This window comes from Thunnus albacares, chromosome 22, assembly GCF_914725855.1.
Source record: "Thunnus albacares chromosome 22, fThuAlb1.1, whole genome shotgun sequence".
In the NCBI taxonomy this organism is placed as follows: domain Eukaryota; kingdom Metazoa; phylum Chordata; class Actinopteri; order Scombriformes; family Scombridae; genus Thunnus; species Thunnus albacares.
Window position 1 is genome coordinate 11243234 of NC_058127.1, and position 26529 is coordinate 11269762.

General features: G+C 41.8%; 1 protein-coding gene, 1 long non-coding RNA gene and 25 other non-coding genes across 28 annotated transcripts in view; 3 read left to right on the forward strand and 24 right to left on the reverse strand.

The window, feature by feature from the left end:
* Positions 1–2655, reverse strand: part of c22h20orf27 (chromosome 22 C20orf27 homolog) — a 32196-nt gene extending 29541 nt beyond the window's left edge. The window contains exon 1 of one of the 2 annotated variants that reach the window (XM_044341053.1): positions 2463–2655. The gene's annotated coding sequence lies outside the window, so the exon portion shown is untranslated. Of the gene's footprint in view, positions 1–2457 lie in introns of both variants that reach the window. The other variant, XM_044341052.1, reaches the window with a different exon arrangement.
* Positions 2656–3185: 530 nt separating this feature from the next.
* LOC122973486 lies at positions 3186–15058 on the forward strand. Its single transcript, XR_006400036.1, has 3 exons — positions 3186–3480; positions 3983–4022; positions 14376–15058. It is a non-coding gene; the product is annotated as an uncharacterized LOC122973486 (long non-coding RNA).
* trnak-cuu lies at positions 4528–4600 on the forward strand. Its single transcript has one exon. It is a non-coding gene; the product is annotated as a tRNA-Lys (tRNA).
* On the reverse strand, positions 5222–5295 carry trnan-guu. The gene has a single exon. It is a non-coding gene; the product is annotated as a tRNA-Asn (tRNA).
* Positions 6137–6209, forward strand: trnak-cuu. Its single transcript has one exon. It is a non-coding gene; the product is annotated as a tRNA-Lys (tRNA).
* Positions 7413–7485, reverse strand: trnak-cuu. Its single transcript has one exon. It is a non-coding gene; the product is annotated as a tRNA-Lys (tRNA).
* trnan-guu lies at positions 8014–8087 on the reverse strand. Its single transcript has one exon. It is a non-coding gene; the product is annotated as a tRNA-Asn (tRNA).
* trnan-guu lies at positions 10255–10328 on the reverse strand. The gene has a single exon. It is a non-coding gene; the product is annotated as a tRNA-Asn (tRNA).
* trnan-guu lies at positions 10910–10983 on the reverse strand. The gene has a single exon. It is a non-coding gene; the product is annotated as a tRNA-Asn (tRNA).
* trnan-guu lies at positions 11567–11640 on the reverse strand. Its single transcript has one exon. It is a non-coding gene; the product is annotated as a tRNA-Asn (tRNA).
* trnan-guu lies at positions 12223–12296 on the reverse strand. Its single transcript has one exon. It is a non-coding gene; the product is annotated as a tRNA-Asn (tRNA).
* trnan-guu lies at positions 12913–12986 on the reverse strand. Its single transcript has one exon. It is a non-coding gene; the product is annotated as a tRNA-Asn (tRNA).
* A 350-nt stretch (positions 15059–15408) lies between the features above and the next one.
* trnan-guu lies at positions 15409–15482 on the reverse strand. Its single transcript has one exon. It is a non-coding gene; the product is annotated as a tRNA-Asn (tRNA).
* A 1226-nt stretch (positions 15483–16708) lies between these two features.
* On the reverse strand, positions 16709–16782 carry trnan-guu. The gene has a single exon. It is a non-coding gene; the product is annotated as a tRNA-Asn (tRNA).
* A 1188-nt stretch (positions 16783–17970) lies between these two features.
* Positions 17971–18044, reverse strand: trnan-guu. The gene has a single exon. It is a non-coding gene; the product is annotated as a tRNA-Asn (tRNA).
* A 561-nt stretch (positions 18045–18605) lies between these two features.
* Positions 18606–18679, reverse strand: trnan-guu. The gene has a single exon. It is a non-coding gene; the product is annotated as a tRNA-Asn (tRNA).
* A 557-nt stretch (positions 18680–19236) lies between these two features.
* trnan-guu lies at positions 19237–19310 on the reverse strand. The gene has a single exon. It is a non-coding gene; the product is annotated as a tRNA-Asn (tRNA).
* A 1188-nt stretch (positions 19311–20498) lies between these two features.
* Positions 20499–20572, reverse strand: trnan-guu. Its single transcript has one exon. It is a non-coding gene; the product is annotated as a tRNA-Asn (tRNA).
* Positions 20573–21133: 561 nt separating this feature from the next.
* On the reverse strand, positions 21134–21207 carry trnan-guu. The gene has a single exon. It is a non-coding gene; the product is annotated as a tRNA-Asn (tRNA).
* A 557-nt stretch (positions 21208–21764) lies between these two features.
* On the reverse strand, positions 21765–21838 carry trnan-guu. Its single transcript has one exon. It is a non-coding gene; the product is annotated as a tRNA-Asn (tRNA).
* Positions 21839–22392: 554 nt separating this feature from the next.
* Positions 22393–22466, reverse strand: trnan-guu. The gene has a single exon. It is a non-coding gene; the product is annotated as a tRNA-Asn (tRNA).
* Positions 22467–23023: 557 nt separating this feature from the next.
* trnan-guu lies at positions 23024–23097 on the reverse strand. The gene has a single exon. It is a non-coding gene; the product is annotated as a tRNA-Asn (tRNA).
* A 561-nt stretch (positions 23098–23658) lies between these two features.
* Positions 23659–23732, reverse strand: trnan-guu. Its single transcript has one exon. It is a non-coding gene; the product is annotated as a tRNA-Asn (tRNA).
* A 557-nt stretch (positions 23733–24289) lies between these two features.
* trnan-guu lies at positions 24290–24363 on the reverse strand. Its single transcript has one exon. It is a non-coding gene; the product is annotated as a tRNA-Asn (tRNA).
* A 561-nt stretch (positions 24364–24924) lies between these two features.
* Positions 24925–24998, reverse strand: trnan-guu. Its single transcript has one exon. It is a non-coding gene; the product is annotated as a tRNA-Asn (tRNA).
* Positions 24999–25555: 557 nt separating this feature from the next.
* On the reverse strand, positions 25556–25629 carry trnad-guc. The gene has a single exon. It is a non-coding gene; the product is annotated as a tRNA-Asp (tRNA).
* A 561-nt stretch (positions 25630–26190) lies between these two features.
* Positions 26191–26264, reverse strand: trnan-guu. The gene has a single exon. It is a non-coding gene; the product is annotated as a tRNA-Asn (tRNA).
* Between the last annotated feature and the right edge of the window lie 265 nt (positions 26265–26529).

The following is a 26529-nucleotide window of genomic DNA, read 5'->3' on the forward strand; positions in this document are numbered from 1 at the left end:
GTCTCATGTTTCTTTCCCAGTCGTTCTTGGCTGTAGCGTCGTCACCATGTTCACAGATCTCATTCATTATTTTGGTGTGTTCAGATTTATCAAAAGAAATAACCCAAGTTGTAATAAACCAGAATAATCTTTTAAATCCATTATTTTCTCCATGTTTTCGCCCTCTGCAGCAGTGAGGGCTCTAGATGGTAGAGTTGTTGAAAATTGCATGGTGGAGGTCGGTTGTTCATATGAATCAGCCAATACTAAAACTTGGAAGTAGCAACATATAGTGTAACATGGTGCTACTGGACTTGCGCTGTTGAATTCGATGTGTGAACACACAAGCATGGTGTGAACTTTGTCGCCTCTAATGCTGTGCTTCCATTTTATACAGGATGCTTTGGCCATGTCAATCAGGACAGGCGTGACCCAAAAATACCAAATGTGATGGTTTATGTGGTTAGAGATTCTCTATCACAACAACAATTTGTTCATTACCAGCAATAAACATAATCAGTAACAGCTTTAATACTTGTGACTTTTACAGTTACCTTCACAATATGTGAGCACTGGACTTAATTTACATGCATGACCACCTTATTTAAATCCTGAACCCCAGCCAGGTTTTGTTACTGACAGGTCTCCCTCGGCTTTGTGCCACAGTCGACAAATTAAAATTGCAGATGCCACAGAGAGGAGCAACAGGTACTTATCTCCCGCTTTGAATATATGCATACTATTTTAGGTCAGTGGTTTGTTGGGAGTGACGTAGGTATCAGAAAGATAGCATAACATTCACCACAACCACACCGTTAACTGTGTAAACCTTTGTTCTATGTTGTCATGTGATAACAGTCTCACTGCACTAACTTGAACATATCTCTTTATTTCTGCTCTACATCATGCAATGCCATGTACATAACCTACTATGTAAGGTATATCATTAATCTATTTACAGTGTTTAACCCTTTGCTTATATTGCCTCACCACTTACTGCAGGGTATAGCAGATGTGGGCCACCTCGGTTGAAACATTAATACGATTTTATGAAATAAAAACTTTTAGGGAAAAAGTAGAGCAGAGGTGCTATTACATGCAGCAAATGCCATATATTTCATGAGTGTGGCTATTGTTTAGGCTGTCAAATGCTATTGGTCAGGACGAGACAAGGTGTGTTGGGATCTGGGTGGCGTGACTAAGCAGCCTCCTAGTGGAAACCATGCACCTTTAATATCTATAGGTATGATGTGGGGAATTATATTGACAATCAGCTTTGTTTACACTGCTGTACTGTAATATTACCTTGTGCGTATCCATCTTATCCTGCTCTATATACACTGAGTACACCACACACACTCAGTTGCCAGTTTACTATGGACACCTAAGACTAAAACGAATGCAGTCTCATACAACAGATTGTCAATAAATCCTAATTTCATGAAGGTTATAATAATAAATTTTGTTGAAACAGTTTTAGACAGGTGCTACTTCAACTTTATGGTCAGTTTGGAGGCTGAATCTGTGGTGCAGTTGAATTTGATTGCATTATCCCTAGAAGTGTATCTCATATATTGCCCATCCTATTTGCATCAATTAGGGTAGACTAAACTGGCAACTGAGCATAATAAGGCTGCAGCTAACGATTATTTGCACTGTCGAGTAATCTGTTGATTATTTTAGTGATTAATCTACTAGTCATTTGATTTATAACATGTCAAAAAATGGTGAAAAATGTTTCCCAAAGCCCAAAGTGCAACCTCAAATGTCTAGTTTTGTCCTGACAAACAGTCCAGAACCACAAAGATATTCAGTTTACTGTCATGAAACACCACAGAAACCAGAAAATATTCACATTTAAGAAGCTGGAACGAGAGATATTTTTGTTTTTCTTTTTTAAAAAATGACTCAAAACAATTATATCAATTATCAGAATAGCTGCCGACTAATTGATTAATCAACTAACGTTTCAACTCTAGAGTGTACTATAACGTTAGTCATTATAAACAGCATTAGTGGAAACATTAGCAGCAAATAATAATGCCTATACTTAGACTATTGATTTTCAGTTACATGGTCAAAACTGGCACCCTCCAGAGAGCATGTAATTGAAAACAATGACTATGAAATTAAATGAAAGTGCTCTATGGGAAATGACACAGCACAAAAACAACACATCGTAGGACAACAAAAATACTGTGAGTGAGACACAAATAAACAGCAGAAGTGACTTTGGGGAGGTTACCTACACACCCACAGTGCATGCAGTAGCTATAAATATACATATCACACAGTTACTGAAATATTAACGGGCGTCATAGCAACGTTTTATCTACATGTGAAGAAGCCTCGCTATCCCGACAGGTGTTAGTAATTTCCCTTAAAAAAAAAAAAAAAGTTGAGGCGTTAGCACAAACTGTCAAACGTCCATTTCTTTTTCTTTTCTTTTCTTTTCTTTTCTTTGTCCGTTAAGCTTACCTTACTTGATTCACGACGGTTGGAAGTCGCACGTGAGTGAAAAAAATAACCGAAACCGTCTGTCCGTCCGTCTGTCTGTCCGTCTGTCTGTCTATGGAAGTGTGGTTTTAATACAGGGAGTCGTTGCAGCTCAAAATACAAACCAGCACAGCGTCCACTCCCCTTTTCTCTCCGCTGCACTTTATCTATCGGACCATTTCCGCGTTTGGTCACGTGTTTCGCTCGCCGCTGCTACTGTCGCTGCTCCTCTAAGACGAGAGGATGTGAGGTGAGCTGGCGTCATCTAGTGGCGTTTTATGAGAATAAAACGAGTGAGATTTAAAGTTTATGCTCTTTCTTTGATACTATTATGTAACACATTTTCCGTTCCTGGGTAGTAAGTGTTACTTCCTAATTGCTTATGCCTAAAAAGTGTACAATATGGCTGTTATTCCCTTCAAACTTTGCTTTTGTGACCTGGATAATGATATCTTGAAATCTACCTATTTCCAATGGGCAAGAAGGCGATTTTGCACATTTTCATTCACATAAAGTCAGAAAACAAACAACACGTGAACCAAAGTCATCTCTATAAAAGTGTGCAAAACAATTGCAAGAGCAGCTTAGTTTCAGAAAGATAGGCGTGAAGGAGAAAGACAAAATAATATCAAGCTAAACCTATATCATTTGGATCACATTTACGGTATTTAAGGCATATTTTAGCCGGACCTGCCTCCCTCCCCCGCCCCTTCCCCCACGCCCCTTCCCAGGTGTTTCTGGGAAAAAACTTAAATTTAGAGCATCTCTTCAACAGCCATGTCGCACTTTTACTGCCCCGTTAAACTTAATTTAAACGTCGACTGGCTTTAAACGTGAGGCCAACTGTATCAATCTTTAGTGCATTTGACACGTAAGACGTATTTTTTAGAAAGGTTTAATTGTTTTGGGGGGGATTGAATGTGCAACAGGAGACCGACCACCGAGAATCGGCTGTCAAGACGAAGTTTGACATTTCAGCTAGCGTCAGTCGAGCCCGTCGTCACGGTAAGTTTATCTACTGAGTTAAAATATATTTGTTACGATAACATTATAAAAGCAAAGAATACCTGTTTGTTGGGCAAAATACAAACGCTAATGTTAATGTTAATTACTGCGTGATTAACGCATGCGCACAAAACGGCGTTCAGAACACGAGCTTTAGCAGCTAATGTGCGTTATTTTAGCCTTAACGAAGATACTGGAAATTTTACATCATACACTGTTTTTTCATGTTCATTTGTTCGTGTGTTTTAAGTATGAACTGCTAAGAAGGGACAGATCATAGCCTCTTAAAACAGACTTAAAAAGTTTCTATTGAGGAAGGCTTTTTAATCTTAACTCTTATTATTTTCTTTATGTTGTGTGGTGTATATTCTTAACGCTGTAGCACTTTGGGATTCACTGCGAATGAAAAGTGCAGTTAAAATTAAATGTTTTGCATGATACTTTTTGAAATCGTAAATACACGTTTTGACACTTTTTCATACTTCATTTTATTCTTTTCTAGGTATGAGTAGGTACATGGCGTAGAGACAGCAAAGTTGACAGTAAGTAGTCATTTCTAATGCTCTATTATCACTGTGTGCTTTTGAATCAATTATTCAGAGAGCTACTTGACAGTGTTATCAGTACTGTGGTTTCTTATTGGAGTTTTTAAAAAAAGTATTTGTGTCAAATCTCATGTTAAACTTGTGAAGCTCAGGCTTTTAGTACCTTTACGGGCACCAAACCACTTCCTCGCAGACATGTTTTGAGGGACATTATTCATTTTTTATATTTAGTGCTTAATCCAAACTTGTGTATCACACTCATCATGCTCAAGTCTTAAAAATCTCAGTAGACCATTGCTCACCTTAAACCAAAACTCGGTAAGTTTAATTAGAGCCTCTCATGTACATTGTTATTCAAAGAGCACTTCTCGCACATTATGATTCTTTACCCAGATTTTGGTTAGGGAAGGGTTCCCAATTGAGATGTTGAAAATTGTGAAAAATTCCAGCATTGCAGAGGGAACCGTGTTTTTAAACCCCACCCCCGACAGGCTCTTCAGTTGCCCGGCTAGCTCAGTCGGTAGAGCATGAGACTCTTAATCTCAGGGTCGTGGGTTCGAGCCCCACGTTGGGCGCTCTCCTTTTCGACAGAGCAGCTGCGATTTGTTTCTCTTTCATTGAGGACTGTTAGACAGTTTCATCAGGGTTTCTTTGCCTCCAGGGCTCCCTCATGTGGGAAGTTTCTAGACACTTTGGAAAGAACAAAATTATATATAATTAGTGGGTTTGTTAACAGTTTAAATACATGTTCATGTAATGATAATGCCATTAGTTAATAGAAATTCATGGAGAATTCATCAACAACAACAATCATTATTATCATTATTCCTATTAACATCACTCAGGTTTTAGGCATTCTGGCATTACTTTTAAAAATCATAATTAGTGTTCACCATTACCAAAATTAATCAAAATTAACACAAGACATTCTCAATTACAAACATATCAAATACAATGCTTTTGTCAAGTAAACAATGGGGATATAGGGTTTTCTCTAGGAGCTGTGGCCCTGTGCTCCTCTATAAAGTTATTTCCTGATAAAAGAAATGTGTGCTGTGAAGTCAACATACGAGATGCTAATGTTGTAATTGAAGTCCAGATGGTAAAAATTTAAATTCCAGACTAACTTCAAGTACTTGAAATGTTAGAAATACTTAAGATGTGCTCTGTCTTTTCATAACAATGAAAAGATTGGTCGTCCCTGGGTGGGCTCGAACCACCAACCTTTCGGTTAACAGCCGAACGCGCTAACCGATTGCGCCACAGAGACCACATGGCCCAGGGTTTGGTATGTAGGTCTCATAACATCGCTATGACATCAAGGACTTTGTTTTAGAATCAGTGTGTTCAAACAGACCTCAGTAATGTTATTATTTTCCAACCTGACTTCATCCGCAGTTATAGAGAAACAATGCATTTTGAAACGGTAGCCTTATGTTGCTGTTATGCCTTACTGAGGCTATTGAATGGTTAAATCGATGAATTTTATTTTATGAAAATAAATTGCCCCTTCACAATTTTTAACAGCCCCCTCAGTCAGATCATCCTGGCACCAGGCCTGAGAGAAACAAGGCTATTTTGATATCCATTGACAAGAATAATATATATTCTAGGTGACCAGTTTTATATTTCTATTTGTTATCTTTGTATGGTGTAGAGAAGACACCAAAGGTTAAAATAATATATATGATATCTTGTTTACCTCACATCATGATCAGTTTAAGTGTTACATTTGCTGGGGGTGGGTTAAGTTTTGGTTGAGCTGAAGGCCCAGCTCTAATAGTCTTGATTCACCACATGAGTTTAGTATAGTTTAAGAAGATCAATCAGTAAACAGTGAAGCTTATATCTGTTAGATGAAAGCACAAATTGGAAAACTGGAGTAAAATTAAACTTCAAACCATAATGATTCCATTACAAGCTAGTTTAGTCTTGATGTACTGATAAGTATACTTGGTATCAGAACGCCTTAGATCAAAGATTAAGGATAAACTTTGTAGTAGTACATGCATTCCAATGTTTGTGTTCAGTCCAAGGTTTAGGGTTGGGGTTCATTTTTAGGGTTCAGTTCAACATTTTTGGAGCCTACTTTCCAATTTTTTTTCATAGCAGCCCGGCTAGCTCAGTCGGTAGAGCATGAGACTCTTAATCTCAGGGTCGTGGGTTCGAGCCCCACGTTGGGCGCTCTCCTTTTTAACAGAGCAGCTGCAATTCAATGCTGTCTTTCTGTGGACTTGCAGACAGTGCTGATATATAATCATTCTGGGCTACTTGGTGTGGCAATTCTGATAATATTTTACAACATGAAATAGAGATTTGTGTATAGAACTAAATTGTCGTAAAGTTAGAACAAAAAATACACTCTGTTCGACCATTTTCAAGATATGCCAACTGAACGTATCATCATATCTGTTGTTCCTCGGCAACAAAGTGGGTGGCTGTAGTGAATCACTTCATTGTTTGCCAGCTGACTGGACTCGGCTGGAGTTGCTCAGGATGAGAGGGCGCCGAGTGAGTGTGGGAACACTCATGAGATTCCAGCTGAGCACCACAGTGAGATGGTCGCCTCTATGTGATACAGTGTCACTGAGAGAAAGGCAAATTGGAGCACTGAGATAATAAAGAAGCTCTTCAGTGGCAATGCGTTGGATGTGGATGAGATTCGCCCTGAGATGATGAAGACTCTGGACATTGTTGGGCTGTCTTGGCTGAAACGCCTCCTCAATGACGTGTTTAGGATGGAGACAGTGCCTGTGGACTGGCAGACAAGGGTGATGGTTTTGTTTTTTAAATAGACGGTATCGATGTAACACAGCGCTCAACCTCTGTAGGACAGCTTATATCAGGGTACTGGAAGGTGGAAGCCATTCAGAGCTAGGTCGTTTTTCAAGCACTTTTTCAGTGGGTGTAGGACTCCACCAGGGTTGTCCCTTGCCACCAATCATCATAGAGAGGAGAGTGTTCAGTTTGGGGACCTCACAATCACCTTGCTGCTCTTTGTTGATGCAGTGGTTCTGTTTGCTTCATCAGACCGTGACCTCCAACACACACTGGGGTGGTTTGGAGCTAAATGTAAAGCAGTTAGGATGAGAGTCAGGACCTCTGAGGCTGTGGTTCTCTGCTGGAAAACAGTGGATTGATCCCTCAGGGTTGGGAGTGATTTGCCACCTCAAGCGAGGGAGTTAAGGTCTCTAGAGGTCTTGTTCATCTGTGAGGAGTGTGAGATCAATAGGCAGGGTGATGCACTTTCAGCAGTAATGCAGGCGTTGTACCAGACCATTATGATGATGACAGTTGAGCAACAATAACACAGTGAGAAGAAGCAAAGCCACAGCTGGGTTTCTGAACAGACTAGGAAGATGTCATGTGATTTTAATGAAAGAAGATCGCCCAACGTGGGGCTCGAACCCACGACCCTGAGATTAAGAGTCTCATGCTCTACCGACTGAGCTAGCCGGGCTGTTGAAGACCCTTCCCCCCACAGCAGCAACTGTCATTGAAACAAGACGCGGCGTGTCTCTCTTGTGGTTTTAGCCCATCCCCCACCGCTGCACAAACAAAGGATCAGAACAGCGGTGCATGTGGCAACCTTGTCTCTGTGGCGCAATCGGTTAGCGCGTTCGGCTGTTAACCGAAAGGTTGGTGGTTCGAGCCCACCCAGGGACGAGAAGTTTTTTTACTGACATCTAAAAGAAGGCGGCCAAACTTATCAGTGCCAGTTTAAGTCGACATGTCGGCCCATTTTATTATAAATTATGTATTGTAAAGAACATTCCAGGCTTAGATTAGGAATAGTTCAAAGTGAAGGGACAGCAGATCTATTGACAAATCAGATTTTTAGCCTATATTAAATAGCTTTTCCTGTTCTCTTCCTGCCGTCTTTCCCCTCCTCCATTTCTCCTTTTGTTTACTCAATGAGTGCTTTAGCAGTTTGTCAGCTGTCAGGTTTTGGGTTGAGGTAAAAAAAAACAAAAAAAAAAAAACAAGTCGTCCCTGGGTGGGCTCGAACCACCAACCTTTCGGTTAACAGCCGAACGCGCTAACCGATTGCGCCACAGAGACCACATGACACAGGTATGCAATTGTAGGGTTTATAACATTAATGTTTGGTGTGAAGATTATATCAGAATTGTTATCAGTAGAGTAAGATTACCGTATCAGGCAATATGATTTGGTGTTATTTATGGTTTTGTGCAGTCTTGCGTCTCTGTCTTTGTCTCCTCTGCTCTCTTTATCTGTTCCTGTGTTTGCCTGAGGGTTGGGCTGAGCTCCTCCACTGTGCGCAACACAGAGTGGAGAGAAGAGCACAGAGATCACAGTAAGAGAAAATGAAACCATGTGGAGTGCAAAATACAGTACCAATCAAAAGTTTGGAAACACCTTCCCATTCATTAGAATAAGAAAGTGTGTCCTAAGTTTTGACTGGTACTGTACATCTTGATTAAGAATTGCATTGTATGTGGTAGTAAAAAGAGACATAATTTTCATCAGAATCAGAGCCAGGTTTATTGCCAATTAGGTTTGCACATACAAGGAATTTGCCCCTGGTGTTGTGGTGTGTAACAGTCGAAATATACATACTATTAAAAAATCCTAAACAATTTTTTTTAAAAAGGAGGGGAAAAAAAAGAAAGAAATTTACAATGAAAGTCTGTAAAATGTGGGAAGAGCTGCTGCTGCTTTAAATTTTAAATTGCAGGGAATGGAATGAAATGTACAAAATATTGACCAAGAATGTGCAAATGTACATAGTGTAAACTAGGGCTGTAGTCTCCTGGTCAACCAGTCATTTGTTGGACGACCAAATGCTCTCGTCCGACCAAATTCTCATTGGTCGAATAATTGCGTTTCTTTCATAAGCAGAAAAGTGCTACATCAATAGCCTTCCAGGATTAATCCATTATTTCCAGAGGGACAGACTAACAAATTACCCGTGAAAATGGGGATGTATTCAAAATACCCCCGTTGTTTTCACAACTTTGAACTCACCCCACCTAACTGTACTCAACATTTACTGATAGGAACAGATAAAGAGAGCAGAGGAGACAAAGACAGAGACGCAAGACTGCACAAAACCATAAATAACACCAAATCATATTGCCTGATACGGTAATCTTACTCTACTGATAACAATTCTGATATAATCTTCAAATAACTATTTCTGTCAATTTTATTATTGTCCAAATGTGATTCCACCTGAGTTTTACCTTGCCTTTTGGCAAGTTAATAACAAATGGAGTCGTCCTGAGTAGATGTATCACATTATGTGATTGCAACAACCAAATAATGACCAACTGATTAACACATTAACAATAGAAATAGCATGTATGTGGGTCTACATATGTGACCTCATCATGTGCAGCATCTCCATAAAAAGCAGCCTACAAATACATGTACATAAATACGAACAACCATTCTCAAGATAAAAATATTAATCAGAAATTTGTAAGAAAAATAGTAATCAGATAGGAGAAAATATATTACATTCTGTGCTTACAATAGCCAGATAAGTGACCAATAGATCTAATCAATATATTCCACATGTGATTGTACCAGCAAAAATGAGCAACCATTAGATTTACCAAATATATATAGTAATAGTAACAGTCAGATAAGTGACTGATAGATTTGCACAATAACAATGAAAATACATGTTTGTATATATGTAGACCAAACATGTGCAAACCTTCCATAGAAAATGCAAATACATATACATAAGGAAATTAGTAACAAGAAAAAAATATAGTTGTGAGTATTAGGAGGACAAATATCACATATTGCGATTGCAACAGCCAGATAAGAGGCCCATTAGTATACACACTAACAATAAAATGTTTGCAAATATGAAGACCAATCATGTGCAAGGCCTCCATAGAACATACAAACACATACCAAATAATAAGATAAAACAAGACAACAGTAATTCTTTGTTTAACCCCCTAGGATACTTTATTTGTAAGCAGTGTATCCTATGTTCCTCACTTTGGAGAAGTTTCCTCTCTCTATCACCTACCCTCAACAGTGGCCTAACAGTCTCGATACCCATGAAGCGTAGACTAGGGAGGTAGGAAACACACACAGGCACATAAAGAGAGCTCGGAGGCCTCCAATATAATTAATTTATCTAAAAGACTGCTAGATGATCAAGAGACTGCTCTGTTTGCCTTTACCCCTGATAGCGGAAACCATCTCAAATGATATGACTTGGTTATGTAAGCAGAAAAGTCTACGTCCCTGGGTGGGCTCGAACCACCAACCTTTCGGTTAACAGCCGAACGCGCTAACCGATTGCGCCACAGAGACTGCGGTGGCCACCAGCTGAGGGGGTGTGGCTTGGATCTGGCATATTGCATTTAACTTTATATGAAGTTAAGTTTGGCATATTTACATCCCTTTTCCTCAAAGGTAAGCCAATACCGTAATGACCATCCATCAACCTAGCAGACTTTGTAATGGACTCCATAAAGTGATCGTCCTCTCTTGACAGCCCTACTGCTCATTCTGACTGCATTCAGGGAAATCGGCCTTTAGCTGCTGCTTCCATAGATAATCAACCAAGGTTCTATTGACTGTGACATCTGGCTGTCCACAGGTAGTTTCTCTACTTCCGTCTCTTCAGAGAGGTCCATTCACAGTCAAAACCAGCATAGTTTTGACTGCGTATGGGCCCCTGTCTACACTCCGAATAACTTGCCATGGCTCCAGTGTCTTGGGAACATTAGTTCCGATTAACGGGTCAATCTCTGAATCAGTCTGTTATTTATGATTGCTGGGGTCTTCTGTTGTATGTCCATATGATCAAGAGACTGCTCTGTTGGCCTTTACCCTAGATAGCGGAAACCATCTCACATGATATGACCTGGTTATGTAAGCAGAAAAGTCTACGTCCCTGGGTGGGCTCGAACCACCAACCTTTCGGTTAACAGCCGAACGCGCTAACCGATTGCGCCACAGAGACTGCTGTGGCCACCATTTGAGGGGGTGTGGCTTGGATCTGGCACATTGCATTTAGCATTTATATGAAGTAAAGTTTGGCATATTTACATCCCTTTTCCTCAAAGGTAAGCCAATACCGTAATGACCATCCATCAACCTAGCAGACTTTGTAATGGACTCCATAAAGTGATCGTCCTCTCTTGACAGCCCCATCTGCTCATTCTGACTGCATTCAGGGAAATCGGCCTTTAGCTGCTGCTTCCATAGATCATCAACCAAGGTTCTATTGACTGTGACATCTGGCTGTCCACATGAAGTTTCTCTACTTCCGTCTCTTCAGAGAGGTCCATTCACAGTCAAAACCAGCATAGTTTTGACTGCGTATGGGCACCTGTCTACAATCCGAATAACTTGCCATGGCTCCAGTGTCTTGGGAACATTAGTTCCGATTAACGGGTCAATCTCTGAATCAGTCTGTTATTTATGATTGCTAGGGTCTTCTGTTGTATGTCCATATGATCAAGAGACTGCTCTGTTGGCCTTTACCCTAGATAGCGGAAACCATCTCACATGATATGACCTGGTTATGTAAGCAGAAAAGTCTACGTCCCTGGGTGGGCTCGAACCACCAACCTTTCGGTTAACAGCCGAACGCGCTAACCGATTGCGCCACAGAGACTGCTGTGGCCACCAGCTGAGGGGGTGTGGCTTGGATCTGGCATATTGCATTTAGCATTTATATGAAGTAAAGTTTGGCATATTCACATCCCTTTTCCTCAAAGGTAAGCCAGTGCTGTAATGACCATCCATCAACCTAGCAGACTTTGTAATGGACTCCATAAAGTGATCGTCCTCTCTTGACAGCCCTACTGCTCATTCTGACTGCATTCAGGGAAATCAGCCTTTAGCTGCTGCTTCCATAGATCATCAACCAAGATCCTATTGACTGTGACATCTGGCTGTCCACATGAAGTTTCTCTACTTCCGTCTCCTCAGAGAGGTCCATTCACAGTCCAAACCAGCATAGTTTTGACTGCGTATGGGCCCCTGTCTACACTCCGAATAACTTGCCATGGCTCCAGTGTCTTGGGAACATTAGTTTCGATTAACAGGTCAATCTCTGAATCAGTCTGTTATTTATCATTGCTGGGGTCTTCTGTTGTATGTCCATATGATCAACAGACTGCTATGTTGGCCTTTACCCTAGATAGCAGAAACCATCTCACATGATATGACCTGGTAATGTAAGTAGAAAAGTCTACGTCCCTGGGTGGGCTCGAACCACCAACCTTTCGGTTAACAGCCGAACGCGCTAACCGATTGCGCCACAGAGACTGCTGTGGCCACCATTTGAGGGGGTGTGGCTTGGATCTGCAATCCCAACCCATCTGCTTTGCTATTTACATCTAGAAGGGCAATATGGCAGAAATTTGAATCACAGCATATAGCATTTAGCATTTATATATAGTAAAGTTTGGCATATTTACATCCCTTTTCCTCAAAGGTAAGCTAATACTGTAATGACCATCCATCAACCTAGCAGACTTTGTGACATACTTCATAAAGTGACCATCCTCTCTTGACAGCCCTACTACTCATTCTGACTGCATTCAGGGAAATCGGCCTTTAGCTGCTGCTTCCATAGATCATCAACCAAGATCCTATTGACTGTGACATCTGGCTGTCCACAGGTAGTTTCCCTACTTCCGTCTCCTCAGAGAGGTCCATTCACAGTCCAAACTAGCATAGTTTTGACTGCGTACGGCCCCCTGTCTAGACTCTGAATAACTTGCCATGGCTCCAGTGCCTTGGGAACATTAGCTCCAATTAACAGGTCAATCTCTGAATCAGTCTGTTATTTATGATCAAGAGACTGCTCTGCTGGCCTTTATCCCTGATAGCAGAAACCATCTCACATGATATGACCTGGTTATGTAAGCAGAAAAGTTTACGTCCCTGGGTGGGCTCGAACCACCAACCTTTCGGTTAACAGCCGAACGCGCTAACCGATTGCGCCACAGAGACTGCTGTGGCCACCAGCTGAGGGGGTGTGGCTTGGATCTGCAATCCCAACCCATCTGTTTTGTTATTTACATCTAGAGGGGCAATATGGCAGAAATTACACAGCATACTGCATTTAGCATTTATATAAAGTAAAGTTTGGCATATTTACATCCCTTTCCCTCAAAGGTAAGCCAATACTGTAATGACCATCCATCAACTTAGCAGACTTTGTGACATACTTCATAAGGTGATCATCCTCTCTTGACAGCCCCATCTGCTCATTCTGACTGCATTCAGGGAAATCGGCCTTTAGCTGCTGCTTCCATAGATCATCAACCAAGATCCTATTGACTGTGACATCTGGCTGTCCACAAGTAGATTCTCTACTTTCATCTCCTCTGAGAGGTCCATTCACAGTCCAAACAAGCATAGCTTTGACTGCGTATGAGCTACGGTTGGGCGATAAAACGAAAAAGATAATTATCACGAAATAACCTTTCCTCGATAGAAATATAAGACATGGTCGATAAAACTCATTCTATCCATGTTTTGACAGACAACACGAATAGCCAATGATAATGAAATAGTGCCGTGCCGAACCAATCACCAATCAAGTGCTGGTGGTCCCCCTAAAAAAAACAGTGTGATACCTGCACAACAACAACAGACCATAGTGTCCTCTCTCTCCAGCGCCATGCCTTACAACAAAAAAACAAAGAGACACAGTGATATCACAAATGCTATAGCCTACTTTATTGCAAAAGACATGATGCCAATAAGCACGGTTGAAAATGTAGGATTTAAGCGGCTGATTAAAGTAATTGACCCTCGTTACCAACTCCCTGGCCATAAACATTTCTCTCAGACGGCACTTCCCAAGTTATACATGGAGTGTAGAGAGACCGTGGAAAAGGAACTGCAAAGTGTGTCGCACATCTGAACCATATATGAGCCTCACTGCCCACTTCACTGATTGAGAATGGAATTTAAAAACCAAATGTCTTCAAACTGCCTACTTTCCTGAAGACCGTACTGGCAAAGTCATCGCTTTGGGACTGACAGAAACACTTGCATCCTGGCAACTGAGTGAAGATAAACATGTCTGCATCACAACAGACAGTGGGACGAATATAGTGAAGGCCACATCACTCAACAACTGGATACGACTGCCTTGTTTTGGGCATGTACTTCACTCAGCTGCCGTAAGTTAGTGAGCAGAAATATATACAATTACAATTATATACAAATGTAATATATATAATATATAGTAGTTTAGTAGTATTTTAGTAGTTTTTGATTTTAGGGTTAGTAATTTTAAGTTTAGTAGTTTTTCAGAATTTGAGCTTTATCTCTGCACAGAAATCTGAAATTAATTAAGTTTAACTTACCTATTTATCTTTTATTCCTCAGAGAGAGCAGGAAAAGACAAGAGGGTGGAGCGAGCAGTGGGGATGTGTAAGAAAGTGATGGCTGCCTTCACTTTCTCCTGAAAGAAGAGAGACATGGCCCAGGAGGAGCATCACCTACCCCAATACAAGCTGGTGAAGGAGTCGCTTTTTCTGTTTTTGTATATGTTCTCCGTTTACATTTGAAAGCTGCTTGAATTTGTACTGAGGATATATTCAGAATGTTTTTTTGTTTTTTGTCTATTTATTTGTGGGTTTGTTTTCCAACAATTTAAAACAGTTTTAATATATACAAAGGATACAGTGAGGTAGTTGTTTTTTATAGATTTTATTTTATATTAATACCTACTTTATTTATTTGGAACTGACCAAAGAATTTAGTTTGTGATCTCCCGAAAACCTGAAAGCTTTTGACTGGTCAGATTTGAGACTTTTCTATTTTGTATTACTTATTTGATTTATTTGTAACTGACCAAATAATTTAGTTGTCCATTTTGTCTGTGTTCTCCTTTAGCACTTGAAGCTTCTGACTGGTAAGAATTAAGATTTTAGTTTATTATATAATCATTTTATTTATTTGAAATACAGTTCTACAGTGTTCTACAGTACATTTGATATGTTAAACTTCTGACAGAAAATAAATAATATTTAAACCAATATTAATGATATCTTCACATCTCACAGGAGTAAAAAGGAACCTTTAAACTTGACAGAAATAGTTATTTGAATTATATTATGATATATATATATATATATATATATATATATATATATATATAATATATATATATCAAATGATATGAAAAATCATGATAAGATTTTGTTCCACATCGCCCAGCCCTAGTATGAGCCCCTGTCTACACTCCGAATAACTTGCCATGGCTCCAGTGCCTTGGGAACATTGGTTCCAATTAACAGGTCAATCCCTGAATCAGTCTGTTATGTATGATCAAGAGACTGCTCTGCTCGCCTTTACCCCTTATAGCAGAAACCATGTCATATATGATATGACCGGATTATTTAAGCAGAAAAGTCTGCGTCCCTGGGTGGGCTCGAACCACCAACCTTTCGGTTAACAGCCGAACGCGCTAACCGATTGCGCCACAGAGACTGCTGTGGCCATCAGCTGAGGGGGTGTGGCTTGGATCTGCAATCCCAACCCATCTGCTTTGCTATTTACATCTAGAAGGGCAATATGGCAGTAATTTTAATCACAGCATATTGCATTTAGCATTTATATAAAGTAAAGTTTGGCATATTTTCATCCCTTTTCTCTAAGGTAAGGCCATAAGAGGAACTTCTCTCCAGAGTGTGACAATGTTATTGTTGTGATTAGTCTTTGTAGCCATTTTTAAACAAACCATGGTAGCCATTCTTTATGGAGTGAATATGGAGTAAACAATTGATAAATGGATTATAACAAGCTGTAACATAGCTGGAAGGACATGCCATGAAATTTTAATCATCAACCTTTCGGTTAACAGTCTAATGCACTAATTAATTTTTATACAACAGCTACTGATGGTCTCTCATTCATTCCACCACACTGTGATATGTAAGCAACAGCTTTCTCTAACCCTAACCCTAGAGCTGGAGGACGTCCAGGTAGTGTAGGAGGAGGACGTACCAGCTGAGGTAAAGAAGCGAATATTGAGATATATCCCTGTGAACAACCAGCCTCGCTCGATCAGTGTCACACAAAGATGCATATATTGCATATTTGAGACAGTGTGAGGAAAACCTTCTCCCAGCAAGACACTTGAAGGCCTTCCTAAAGAAAATGCAGAGAATGCAGAAGGAGAACTGAATCCAAGGAAGATATGCCATTTGTTAAGGGTTAGAGTTGCTGTTATAATTGTTGTCAAGTTAGTTGTTAGGGTTAGAGTGTCTGTGTGTTTGTGTCTGTGTGTGTTCGTAGTATAATAGTATAGTAGTAACACAAACCAGAAGAAAACGAAACACAAAAGAAACCTCCACATGGACTCTGCCTTGACGTGGCGTGGGGGCTTACGTGCCTTAGAATCACTGAGGCCAGACCAAAGAGTCCACAACTTACCTTTACATTACATTGACCTACCTCTTATGCTCTACTAGGTGTCTAGATTTCTCACAAATGTTACTCCCTAAATGGTACCAAGTGACTCCAAATGGTCTGAAACATCCTCCTAAAACCTTTCTACAAGGCAGATTTTGGCCTCGACACTTAGTTAAATATTCACACCCTCCGAACCCATTTATTTACATTGGCTCATTCATTCCCCCACACTGAGGCACCAGACTTCTTTAACCCTTACCACCTAACACCGTGTTAGCTGGTTATTTAAGCAGAAAAGTGGACGTCCCTGGGTGGGCTCGAACCACCAACCTTTCGGTTAACAGCCGAACGCGCTAACCGATTGCGCCACAGAGACTTCTTTGTCCTGTTTCAGAGGGGGCGTGGCTTCGATTTGCAATCCCCACCCACCTGCATGGCTGTTTACTTGTCCAAGGGCAATATCGCAGAAATTTCAATGGTGGTATATTGAAGGAAAAGAGTTCTGTGAGAAATTTACAATGTAGCACAAAGTCAAGAGCTTTCCATTTGTGATACAACCAGCCAAGAACGCATCGTAAACAGAATGGCGTTCCCCATTGGCGTCTGCCACACCAGGGACTTCTCTCCAGAGTGCGACAATCCTATCGATGCCATTAGGTTTTGTAGCCATTTTTAAACAAACCAGGGTAGTCATTGTTTATGGGGTGTTTATCAAGTTAACAATTCGTAAAGGGATTATAACAAGCTGTAACGACATGCCATGATGTTTTCATCATCAACCTTTGGGTTAACAGTCCAATGCACTAACCAATTTTTATACAATAGCTACTGATGATCATCCTCTCATTCATTCCACCAACCTGTGATACTTTGGCTACAGCTCTCTCTAACCCCGAACATGATGTTAGCTGGCTGTGTAAACACAAGACCCTACGTCCCTGGGTGGGCTCGAACCACCAACCTTTCAGTTAACAGCCGAACGCGCTGACCGATTGCGCCACAGAGACTGCTTTGTCCTGTCGCAGAGGGGGCGTGGCTTCGATTTGCAATCCCCACCCACCTGCATGGCTGTTTACTTGTCGAAGGGCAATATCGCAGAAATTTCAATGGTGGTATATTGAAGGAAAAGAGTTCTGTGAGAAATTTACAATGTAGCACAAAGTCAAGAGGTTTCCATTTGTGATACAACCAGCCAAGAACGCATCGTAAACAGAATGGCGTTCCCCATTGGCGTCTGCCACACCAGGGACTTCTCTCCAGAGTGCGACAATCCTATCGATGCCATTAGGTTTTGTAGCCATTTTTAAACAAACCAGGGTAGTCATTGTTTATGGGGTGTATATCAAGTTAACAATTCGTAAAGGGATTATAACAAGCTGTAACGACATGCCATGATGTTTTCATCATCAACCTTTGGGTTAACAGTTCAATGCACTAACCAATTTTTATACAACAGCTACTGATGATCATCCTCTCATTCATTCCACCAACCTGTGATACTTTGGCTACAGCTCTCTCTAACCCTGAACATGATGTTAGCTGGCTGTGTAAACACAAGACCCTACGTCCCTGGGTGGGCTCGAACCACCAACCTTTCGGTTAACAGCCGAACGCGCTAACCGATTGCGCCACAGAGACTGCTTTGTCCTGTCACAGAGGGGGTGTGGCTTCGATTTGCAATCCCCACCCACCTTCATCGCTGTTTACCTCTACCAGGGCAATACGGCAGAATTTAGAATCATGGCCTATTGAAGGAAAAGAGTTCTTTTAGAAATTTACAATGTTGTACAAAGTCAAGACGTGGTGAGATGTAGCACAACGAGCTAACCAAGTCCTGTAAATGGAATGGCGTTCGCCAGTCAAGTCTTTCACACAAGTAACAGTGACAATGTCATCACTTCCATTAGCCTTTATAACCATCTTAAAACAAACTACGGTAGCCTTTGTCTATGCAGCAAAGATGAAGTAAAAAATTGATAAATGGACTATAAGGCGCTACAACATAGTTGTAATGACATACAACAGTATTTTAACCATCAATCTTTGGGTTAGCAGACGAATGCGCGAATGAATTTGCATACAAGAACTACCCTTTCTGATGATTTTGCTCTCATTCATTCCCCCACACTGAGGCACCAGACTTCTTTAACCCTTACCACCTAACACCGTGTTAGCTGGTTATTTAAGCAGAAAAGTGGACGTCCCTGGGTGGGCTCGAACCACCAACCTTTCGGTTAACAGCCGAACGCGCTAACCGATTGCGCCACAGAGACTGCTTTGTCCTGTCTCAGAGGGGGCGTGGCTTCGATTTGCAATCCCCACCCACCTGCATGGCTCTTTACTTGTCGAAGGGCAATATCGCAGAAATTTCAATGGTGGTATATTGAAGGAAAAGAGTTCTGTGAGAAATTTACAATGTAGCACAAAGTCAAGAGGTTTCCATTTGTGATACAACCAGCCAAGAACGCATCGTAAACAGAATGGCGTTCCCCATTGGTGTCTGCCACACCAGGGACTTCTCTCCAGAGTGCGACAATCCTATCGATGCCATTAGGTTTTGTAGCCATTTTTAAACAAACCAGGGTAGTCATTGTTTATGGGGTGTATATCAAGTTAACAATTCGTAAAGGGATTATAACAAGCTGTAACGACATGCCATGATGTTTTCATCATCAACCTTTGGGTTAACAGTTCAATGCACTAACCAATTTTTATACAACAGCTACTGATGATCATCCTCTCATTCATTCCACCAACCTGTGATACTTTGGCTACAGCTCTCTCTAACCCTGAACATGATGTTAGCTGGCTGTGTAAACACAAGACCCTACGTCCCTGGGTGGGCTCGAACCACCAACCTTTCGGTTAACAGCCGAACGCGCTAACCGATTGCGCCACAGAGACTTCTTTGTCCTGTTTCAGAGGGGGCGTGGCTTCGATTTGCAATCCCCACCCACCTGCATGGCTGTTTACTTGTCCAAGGGCAATATCGCAGAAATTTCAATGGTGGTATATTGAAGGAAAAGAGTTCTGTGAGAAATTTACAATGTAGCACAAAGTCAAGAGCTTTCCATTTGTGATACAACCAGCCAAGAACGCATCGTAAACAGAATGGCGTTCCCCATTGGCGTCTGCCACACCAGGGACTTCTCTCCAGAGTGCGACAATCCTATCGATGCCATTAGGTTTTGTAGCCATTTTTAAACAAACCAGGGTAGTCATTGTTTATGGGGTGTTTATCAAGTTAACAATTCGTAAAGGGATTATAACAAGCTGTAACGACATGCCATGATGTTTTCATCATCAACCTTTGGGTTAACAGTCCAATGCACTAACCAATTTTTATACAATAGCTACTGATGATCATCCTCTCATTCATTCCACCAACCTGTGATACTTTGGCTACAGCTCTCTCTAACCCCGAACATGATGTTAGCTGGCTGTGTAAACACAAGACCCTACGTCCCTGGGTGGGCTCGAACCACCAACCTTTCAGTTAACAGCCGAACGCGCTGACCGATTGCGCCACAGAGACTGCTTTGTCCTGTCGCAGAGGGGGCGTGGCTTCGATTTGCAATCCCCACCCACCTGCATGGCTGTTTACTTGTCGAAGGGCAATATCGCAGAAATTTCAATGGTGGTATATTGAAGGAAAAGAGTTCTGTGAGAAATTTACAATGTAGCACAAAGTCAAGAGGTTTCCATTTGTGATACAACCAGCCAAGAACGCATCGTAAACAGAATGGCGTTCCCCATTGGCGTCTGCCACACCAGGGACTTCTCTCCAGAGTGCGACAATCCTATCGATGCCATTAGGTTTTGTAGCCATTTTTAAACAAACCAGGGTAGTCATTGTTTATGGGGTGTATATCAAGTTAACAATTCGTAAAGGGATTATAACAAGCTGTAACGACATGCCATGATGTTTTCATCATCAACCTTTGGGTTAACAGTTCAATGCACTAACCAATTTTTATACAACAGCTACTGATGATCATCCTCTCATTCATTCCACCAACCTGTGATACTTTGGCTACAGCTCTCTCTAACCCTGAACATGATGTTAGCTGGCTGTGTAAACACAAGACCCTACGTCCCTGGGTGGGCTCGAACCACCAACCTTTCGGTTAACAGCCGAACGCGCTAACCGATTGCGCCACAGAGACTGCTTTGTCCTGTCACAGAGGGGGTGTGGCTTCGATTTGCAATCCCCACCCACCTTCATCGCTGTTTACCTCTACCAGGGCAATACGGCAGAATTTAGAATCATGGCCTATTGAAGGAAAAGAGTTCTTTTAGAAATTTACAATGTTGTACAAAGTCAAGACGTGGTGAGATGTAGCACAACGAGCTAACCAAGTCCTGTAAATGGAATGGCGTTCGCCAGTCAAGTCTTTCACACAAGTAACAGTGACAATGTCATCACTTCCATTAGCCTTTATAACCATCTTAAAACAAACTACGGTAGCCTTTGTCTATGCAGCAAAGATGAAGTAAAAAATTGATAAATGGACTATAAGGCGCTACAACATAGTTGTAATGACATACAACAGTATTTTAACCATCAATCTTTGGGTTAGCAGACGAATGCGCGAATGAATTTGCATACAAGAACTACCCTTTCTGATGATTTTGCTCTCATTCATTCCCCCACACTGAGGCACCAGACTTCTTTAACCCTTACCACCTAACACCGTGTTAGCTGGTTATTTAAGCAGAAAAGTGGACGTCCCTGGGTGGGCTCGAACCACCAACCTTTCGGTTAACAGCCGAACGCGCTAACCGATTGCGCCACAGAGACTGCTTTGTCCTGTCTCAGAGGGGGCGTGGCTTCGATTTGCAATCCCCACCCACCTGCATGGCTCTTTACTTGTCGAAGGGCAATATCGCAGAAATTTCAATGGTGGTATATTGAAGGAAAAGAGTTCTGTGAGAAATTTACAATGTAGCACAAAGTCAAGAGGTTTCCATTTGTGATACAACCAGCCAAGAACGCATCGTAAACAGAATGGCGTTCCCCATTGGTGTCTGCCACACCAGGGACTTCTCTCCAGAGTGCGACAATCCTATCGATGCCATTAGGTTTTGTAGCCATTTTTAAACAAACCAGGGTAGTCATTGTTTATGGGGTGTATATCAAGTTAACAATTCGTAAAGGGATTATAACAAGCTGTAACGACATGCCATGATGTTTTCATCATCAACCTTTGGGTTAACAGTTCAATGCACTAACCAATTTTTATACAACAGCTACTGATGATCATCCTCTCATTCATTCCACCAACCTGTGATACTTTGGCTACAGCTCTCTCTAACCCTGAACATGATGTTAGCTGGCTGTGTAAACACAAGACCCTACGTCCCTGGGTGGGCTCGAACCACCAACCTTTCGGTTAACAGCCGAACGCGCTAACCGATTGCGCCACAGAGACTGCTTTGTCCTGTCACAGAGGGGGTGTGGCTTCGATTTGCAATCCCCATCCACCTTCATCGCTGTTTACCTCTACCAGGGCAATACGGCAGAATTTAGAATCATGGCCTATTGAAGGAAAAGAGTTCTTTTAGAAATTTACAATGTTGTACAAAGTCAAGACGTGGTGAGATGTAGCACAACGAGCTAACCAAGTCCTGTAAATGGAATGGTGTTCGCCAGTCAAGTCTTTCACACAAGTAACAGTGACAATGTCATCACTTCCATTAGCCTTTATAACCATCTTAAAACAAACTACGGTAGCCTTTGTCTATGCAGCAAAGATGAAGTAAAAAATTGATAAATGGACTATAAGGCGCTACAACATAGTTGTAATGACATACAACAGTATTTTAACCATCAATCTTTGGGTTAGCAGACGAATGCGCGAATGAATTTGCATACAAGAACTACCCTTTCTGATGATTTTGCTCTCATTCATTCCCCCACACTGAGGCTTCTTTAACCCTTACCACCTAACACCGTGTTAGCTGGTTATTTAAGCAGAAAAGTGGACGTCCCTGGGTGGGCTCGAACCACCAACCTTTCGGTTAACAGCCGAACGCGCTAACCGATTGCGCCACAGAGACTGCTTTGTCCTGTTTCAGAGGGGGCGTGGCTTCGATTTGCAATGCCCACCCACCTGCATGGCTGTTTACTTGTCGAAGGGCAATATCTCAGAAATTTCAATGGTGGTATATTGAAGGAAAAGAGTTCTGTGAGAAATTTACAATGTAGCACAAAGTCAAGAGGTTTCCATTTGTGATACAACCAGCCAAGAACGCATCGTAAACAGAATGGCGTTCCCCATTGGCGTCTGCCACACCAGGGACTTCTCTCCAGAGTGCGACAATCCTATCGATGCCATTAGGTTTTGTAGCCATTTTTAAACAAACCAGGGTAGTCATTGTTTATGGGGTGTTTATCAAGTTAACAATTCGTAAAGGGATTATAACAAGCTGTAACGACATGCCATGATGTTTTCATCATCAACCTTTGGGTTGACAGTCCAATGCACTAACCAATTTTTATACAATAGCTACTGATGATCATCCTCTCATTCATTCCACCAACCTGTGATACTTTGGCTACAGCTCTCTCTAACCCCGAACATGATGTTAGCTGGCTGTGTAAACACAAGACCCTACGTCCCTGGGTGGGCTCGAACCACCAACCTTTCGGTTAACAGCCGAACGCGCTAACCGATTGCGCCACAGAGACTGCTTTGTCCTGTCACAGAGGGGGTGTGGCTTCGATTTGCAATCCCCACCCACCTTCATCGCTGTTTACCTCTACCAGGGCAATACGGCAGAATTTAGAATCATGGCCTATTGAAGGAAAAGAGTTCTTTTAGAAATTTACAATGTTGTACAAAGTCAAGACGTGGTGAGATGTAGCACAACGAGCTAACCAAGTCCTGTAAATGGAATGGCGTTCGCCAGTCAAGTCTTTCACACAAGTAACAGTGACAATGTCATCACTTCCATTAGCCTTTATAACCATCTTAAAACAAACTACGGTAGCCTTTGTCTATGCAGCAAAGATGAAGTAAAAAATTGATAAATGGACTATAAGGCGCTACAACATAGTTGTAATGACATACAACAGTATTTTAACCATCAATCTTTGGGTTAGCAGACGAATGCGCAAATGAATTTGCATACAAGAACTACCCTTTCTGATGATTTTGCTCTCATTCATTCCCCCACACTGAGGCACCAGACTTCTTTAACCCTTACCACCTAACACCGTGTTAGCTGGTTATTTAAGCAGAAAAGTGGACGTCCCTGGGTGGGCTCGAACCACCAACCTTTCGGTTAACAGCCGAACGCGCTAACCGATTGCGCCACAGAGACTGCTTTGTCCTGTCTCAGAGGGGGCGTGGCTTCGATTTGCAATCCCCACCCACCTGCATGGCTGTTTACTTGTCGAAGGGCAATATCGCAGAAATTTCAATGGTGGTATATTGAAGGAAAAGAGTTCTGTGAGAAATTTACAATGTAGCACAAAGTCAAGAGGTTTCCATTTGTGATACAACCAGCCAAGAACGCATCGTAAACAGAATGGCGTTCCCCATTGGCGTCTGCCACACCAGGGACTTCTCTCCAGAGTGCGACAATCCTATCGATGCCATTAGGTTTTGTAGCCATTTTTAAACAAACCAGGGTAGTCATTGTTTATGGGGTGTTTGTCAAGTTAACAATTCGTAAAGGGATTATAACAAGCTGTAACGACATGCCATGATGTTTTCATCATCAACCTTTGGGTTAACAGTCCAATGCACTAACCAATTTTTATACAATAGCTACTGATGATCATCCTCTCATTCATTCCACCAACCTGTGATACTTTGGCTACAGCTCTCTCTAACCCTGAACATGATGTTAGCTGGCTGTGTAAACACAAGACCCTACGTCCCTGGGTGGGCTCGAACCACCAACCTTTCGGTTAACAGCCGAACGCGCTAACCGATTGCGCCACAGAGACTGCTTTGTCCTGTCACAGAGGGGGTGTGGCTTCGATTTGCAATCCCCACCCACCTGCATGGCTGTTTACCTCTACCAGGGCAATACGGCAGAATTTAGAATCATGGCCTATTGAAGGAAAAGAGTTCTTTTAGAAATTTACAATGTAGCACAAAGTCAAGACGTGGTGAGATGTAGCACAACGAGCTAACCAAGTCCTGTAAATGGAATGGCGTTCGCCAGTCAAGTCTTTCACACAAGTAACCGTGACAATGTCATCACTTCCATTAGCCTTTATAACCATCTTAAAACAAACTACGGTAGCCTTTGTCTATGCAGCAAAGATGAAGTAAAAAATTGATAAATGGACTATAAGGCACTACAACATAGTTGTAATGACATACAACAGTATTTTAACCATCAATCTTTGGGTTAGCAGACGAATGCGCGAATGAATTTGCATACAAGAACTACCCTTTCTGATGATTTTGCTCTCATTCATTCCCCCACACTGAGGCACCAGACTTCTTTAACCCTTACCACCTAACACCGTGTTAGCTGGTTATTTAAGCAGAAAAGTGGACGTCCCTGGGTGGGCTCGAACCACCAACCTTTCGGTTAACAGCCGAACGCGCTAACCGATTGCGCCACAGAGACTGCTTTGTCCTGTTTCAGAGGGGGCGTGGCTTCGATTTGCAATGCCCACCCACCTGCATGGCTGTTTACTTGTCGAAGGGCAATATCGCAGAAATTTCAATGGTGGTATATTGAAGGAAAAGAGTTCTGTGAGAAATTTACAATGTAGCACAAAGTCAAGAGCTTTCCATTTGTGATACAACCAGCCAAGAACGCATCGTAAACAGAATGGCGTTCCCCATTGGCGTCTGCCACACCAGGGACTTCTCTCCAGAGTGCGACAATCCTATCGATGCCATTAGGTTTTGTAGCCATTTTTAAACAAACCAGGGTAGTCATTGTTTATGGGGTGTTTATCAAGTTAACAATTCGTAAAGGGATTATAACAAGCTGTAACTACATGCCATGATGTTTTCATCATCAACCTTTGGGTTAACAGTCCAATGCACTAACCAATTTTTATACAATAGCTACTGACGATCATCCTCTCATTCATTCCACCAACCTGTGATACTTTGGCTACAGCTCTCTCTAGCCCTGAACATGATGTTAGCTGGCTGTGTAAACACAAGACCCTACGTCCCTGGGTGGGCTCGAACCACCAACCTTTCGGTTGACAGCCGAACGCGCTAACCGATTGCGCCACAGAGACTGCTTTGTCCTGTCACAGAGGGGGTGTGGCTTCGATTTGCAATCCCCACCCACCTTCATCGCTGTTTACCTCTACCAGGGCAATACGGCAGAATTTAGAATCATGGCCTATTGAAGGAAAAGAGTTCTTTTGGAAATTTACAATGTTGTACAAAGTCAAGACGTGGTGAGATGTAGCACAACGAGCTAACTAAGTCCTGTAAATGGAATGGCGTTCGCCAGTCAAGTCTTTCACACAAGTAACAGTGACAATGTCATCACTTCCATTAGCCTTTATAACCATCTTAAAACAAACTACGGTAGCCTTTGTCTATGCAGCAAAGATGAAGTAAAAAATTGATAAATGGACTATAAGGCACTACAACATAGTTGTAATGACATACAACAGTATTTTAACCATCAATCTTTGGGTTAGCAGACGAATGCGCGAATGAATTTGCATACAAGAACTACCCTTTCTGATGATTTTGCTCTCATTCATTCCCCCACACTGAGGCACCAGACTTCTTTAACCCTTACCACCTAACACCGTGTTAGCTGGTTATTTAAGCAGAAAAGTGGACGTCCCTGGGTGGGCTCGAACCACCAACCTTTCGGTTAACAGCCGAACGCGCTAACCGATTGCGCCACAGAGACTGCTTTGTCCTGTTGCAGAGGGGGCGTGGCTTCGATTTGCAATGCCCACCCACCTGCATGGCTGTTTACTTGTCGAAGGGCAATATCGCAGAAATTTCAATGGTGGTATATTGAAGGAAAAGAGTTCTGTGAGAAATTTACAATGTAGCACAAAGTCAAGAGCTTTCCATTTGTGATACAACCAGCCAAGAACGCATCGTAAACAGAATGGCGTTCCCCATTGGTGTCTGCCACACCAGGGACTTCTCTCCAGAGTGCGACAATC